Here is a 4942-nt window from a genome sequence, read left to right on the forward strand (position 1 = left end):
ACCCTACAGATACTGAGGACACAGTAAGAGGGGTTATTTCTGGTTAGGATATAGACAGTCACAGCAGACTGTAACTTTGGTTAAAAAAAGACAAGACAGATGCACTACAGAAATCACATATAGGTACAGCCACTATTGCAAACAGAATTGGAGGTTCCCCAAATAATTTAAAATAGAAATATACAATGCAGCAATTCCACCTCTGGGTGTACATCCAAAGGAAATGAAATCAGTATCCCAAGCATCTGCACTCCCACGTTCAGTGTGGCATTACTAACAAGACATGGAAATGAAGTGTCATGGGCGGATGAATGAAGAAAATGTGGTATGTAGTGTGTATTATTCAGTATTTATTTATTTAGCTAGCTAGCTAGACAGAGACAGAGACAGAGAGACAGAGAGTACAAGCAGGGGGGGGCAGAGGCAGAGGGAGAAGCAGACTCCCCGCCGAGCAAGGAGCCCGATGTGGGACTCCATCCCAGGACCCTGGGATCATGACCTGAGCCGAAGGCAGCCACGTAACTGACTGAGCCACCCAGGAGTCCCTATTTAGCCTTTTTTTTTGAAGCTCTGCTATTTGCAACAACATGCATGACATTATGCTCACAAAGACAAATGCTGTATGATCTCTTACATGTGGAATCTAAAACTAAAACTGAACTCCATAGAACCAGAGAGTACACTGGTGGCCAGGGGTGGGGGAAATGGGCAGATGATGGTTGGCGGGGGGGTACCAGGTCTGTTATAAGATGCACACATTCTGTGGGTGCACTGTACAGCCTGGTGACTACAGTTAGCACAGTCCTTATACCTGAAAGCTGCTAAAAGGGGGACCTTGTATTTTCACCACATACACACACACAGTCAACTCTGTGAGCTGATGGATGTGTTAATTACCCTGGTTGTGGGGGATCCTATACAATGTCCTATTGTATGCATGTATCAGGCCACATCGAACATCCTAAATTTTTAAAAAAGGTTAAAAGAAATATTTAATTGTAAATATATCAAAGGGATGTGGATGCCAAGGAATCTAGAGAGGCTAGGTTTCAGGGGAAGAACCACTGCCCAGAGAGCAGAGGCCAGCAAGTGCCCCCCAGAAGCATATCCTTGAGCTGGGTGTCCTGTGGGTAGGGCATTCTCTGCCAAAGAGAAGCCAGCTGGGGCTGACGCCTGTGTGGGCTGGCAAAACGAACCAGAACCTGGAGGTGCTCGAAAAATGGCAGGTTTTCTCCCATGGGATTTTGCTTAGTGCTTGGCTGGTGTTGCAGGGTGGGTGGGGGTGGAAAGGCAGAGTGAAATCTGTGGTCTCTCCATGCTTGGAAATCAGAGTCCTGCTAGAACTCAGGGCTGGCAATAAAAACAAGGCAGCTCAAGACATGAATAAAGTTCAAGACTGGGCGCCTGGGTGGCTCAGTTGGTTAAGCAACTGCCTTCGGCTCAGGTCATGATCCCGGAGTCCTGGGATCGAGTCCCACATCGGGCTCTCAGCTCAGCGGGAAGCCTGCTTCTCCCTCTGACCCTCTCCCCTCTCATGCTGTTTCTCTGTCTCTCTCTCTTTCTCTTATAAATAAATAAGTAAGTAAGTTAGTAAGTAAGTTCAAGACCTGAAAACTAGAGGTGACCCAAAGCTCAAGTGGAAACCCAGTCTGATCAGCCGGCCAAGTCCGTCATCCAGGCCAGCCAATACAGGAAGGAGTGTCCTCTTGCTGGGGGCGGGCAAGTGGGCCTGGCTTCTCAATGTTCAAACACATGTTTGGAATGCAAAAACAAGTCTGAAATGTAAAGGAGGAAAATGTACTCTATAATCAAGAGGAGAAGAAAACAGCCAATAGAAGCAGACCTACAGGGGCCCCAGATGTTGAAACTAGAGGTCAAGGACTATTACGTCACTGCTCTACATCTGTTAAAGAATAAAGACAGTGGGGCAGAGGGACGAAGGAATGGAGGATTTCAATAGAGAAACAAGCTCTACAAACACAAGTGGAAACTTTAGAACTAAAAAATACCTAAAGAATATATTGGCTACGGGGCACCTGGGTGGCTCAGTCGGTTAAGCATCCACCTTCAGCTCAGGTCGTGATCCCAGGGTCCTGGAATCAAGTCCCATGTTGGGCTCTCTGCTCAGTGGGCCTGCTTCTCCCTTTCCCTCTGCCTGCCTCTCTGCCTACTTGTGCTGTCAAATAAATAAAATCTTTTTAAAAAATTATATATTGGATAGCTTAAGAGCACACAAAGCACCACCAAAAAAAAAACAAAAACAAAAAACCACAAAACAAACAGGACTAATAAAATCCAAAGACATGTCAAAATTATCCAAACTGGAAGCACAAAGAAAAAAAAAATAGAAAAACATAAAACAAAACCAAACCCCCAGAGTATCAGAGACCTTTGGGGTCAGATAAGATGGTCCTACACATAGATAACTGGAGTCCTGAGGGCAGGGGAAAGCTCGGAAAAACACACTCGACGAGCTAATAGCAGGAAATCTTCCAAAGCTGATGAAAGACACCAACCCACAGATCTAAGGAGCTCAGCAGATTGCCCTGCAGGATAAATACAAAGAAAACCACACATCATAGCCAAATGACTTACACACACAGTCTTACAAGCAGCCAGACAAAAAGGTACAGGACTTTGAAGTGAACAACGATGACAATTCACCTCACATCACAATCAACCGAATGACATCTTTAAAATGCTCGAGAGCAAAAAACCCAAAACACACCCCACAAAAAACCAAGTCCACCTGCCAACCTAAAACACCCATCCCAACAAAACACCCATTGTTAACGCAGACTAAATATTCTCAGGCAACCAAAACTTGTGAGACTCTGCTGCCCAAAAACCCACACTACAGAAACCACTAAAGGCAGTTCTTCAGGCTGAAAGGAGAGGACACGAGACGGAATCCCTGGCGGGCAAGAAGCCAGGAAGAGCACTTGGAGTCAGCACACAGACATGTGTGTGTATAGAACACACACACACAGAAGTGTATTCACAATTACGTAACAAATGTAACAGGGAACTGTGGGCTTATAACATTCGTCAGAAATAAAAGAAATGGCAAAAATAGCACAGAAGTGGGGTCAGTGGAAACAGGAAATATCTGTGTGCACGCCAACACGCATCCGCACGTCCCTATTTTTGCATTTATCCATCTGCTTCTATATTAGGAGCCACAGTTTGAGCCCACCCCTCTGGCTCTAACCCAACACCCCGGGGCTCAAGCCGGTCTCCTTTCTCGGGCTTGAGCTTACAGCTGGGTTTTCTGTGCTTCTCTCTTTCAGTCTTGGGTGTATGTGCTCACCCGCAGTCACAGCCCACCCGCCCCCCAAGCGAGCCTTCACAGGGCTGCAATGCTGGGCGCGGGCTTTCTGAGGCCCTGCTACAAAGCACGGCCTGGTGGCACGTGGACCCTCGGCTCATGCCCGTTTTACTGAGCTTTTCAAAAGGCTGCTCTGTCAGCCCTTTGCATTGTGTGTCGGTTTGGAAAGTGTCATTGCTAAACCCTCTTGCCCTGGCAAATTATTTTCTTCCCGCCGGCAGGCCCCAAGGACCATCGTCATCTTTGAAACAGAGTCGTTTTACTAGGAGACACCTTGTAGGTGGCTATTCTCTTTGTTTCTTAGGTGCCCATTCAGTGTGGAGGTTTGGGGTTTTCCCTCCATCTGGAGGAAACACTAGCTCCGATTTGCTTCTTCAAAGGCCCTGCTAGCGTGGAGTTCCTCCGTGGCCCCTTGTGCTTCCTCTCTTTTCTTGTTCCGCTTCTGTGCCCTTCCAGGAATCTTTCTTGGAGTCCTGGGCACCCTGCAGAATATTCCCCGTTTCTAAAGTCATCTTCCCCTTCCTACATTTCCTTCCTGAATTCAAGCTGTTTCCGCTTCTGGTTTTTGCCCATTTCTGTCTTTAGTTTTTGAATTTCTGATCCAAGATGATTTTCACAAAAGTCTTCGAATGCTATTGGGAGCCATTCTCGCCGTCTTCTTCAGCTTCGAAATTACCTATCCAGGGAGGCTGGGAGTCCCCTGGTCAAACTCCCTGGTCTGTAGTGTGCAAGGCCAAGGTCTGGTTTTGTTAAGAATTCACTCCCTTTGGGGCGCCTGGGTGGCTCAGTTGGTTAAGCGACTGCCTTTGGCTCAGGTCATGATCCTGGAGTCCCAGGATCAAGTCCCACATCGGGCTCCCTGCTCGGCGGGGAGTCTGCTTCTCCCTCTGACCCTCCCCCCTCTCATGTGCTTTCTCTCTCTCATTCTCGCTCTCTCAAATAAATAAATAAAATCTTAAAAAAAAAAAAAAGAATTCACTCCCTTTGCTTCTGGCCACATCAACCACTCAAAGACCCCTTACAGGGGCACTAGTCCCACCAGGGGGGCTCCCCCCCAACATGACCTCACCTAACCCTCATCACCTCCAAAGACCCTGTCCCTAACACCGTCCCACCCCACTGGGGTTAGGTTGTCAGCGTATGAACGTTGGGGGAACACATGCAGTCCGCAGCATCCACCAGGGAGATCTCTTTTTCTCTGTGCTGCATTCAAGGCAACTGGTGAGGCTGTCCCGGGGCTCCCCACTTTGTCAGGTGCACTGGAGACCCAAGCATCCAGCTGCAGCTGCCCACCCCCCCATTTCTCCTGGAAGAACAAGCCACTTCGTTAGGGTTTCTAATGTGTTTGTGTGAAGCCAGGCCCAAGGGGACCTGTCCCTTACCTGTCCTTCGCTCTCATCTTGACTAGGTTAACAGCAGTGTCTCCAGACCCCAAACACAACCAAGCCCCGCTCCAACACTGACCAGAGTTCTCGGTTCTCTTGTTCTGACCGTCCATGTCTCTTGAGCAAGGGGTCACCCCCTGAGCCTGCCCCTCCCAGGGACGTAAGCATCTCTGCTGCCATTGCTGCTTCAGTCAAGCCTCTTGGAAACACCGGACACCACACTCAGGAG

This window comes from Mirounga angustirostris, unplaced genomic scaffold (genome assembly GCF_029215605.1).
Source record: "Mirounga angustirostris isolate CCGP_5_RB_7025 unplaced genomic scaffold, mMirAng1.0.hap1 SCAF_1, whole genome shotgun sequence".
Lineage (NCBI taxonomy): Eukaryota > Metazoa > Chordata > Mammalia > Carnivora > Phocidae > Mirounga > Mirounga angustirostris.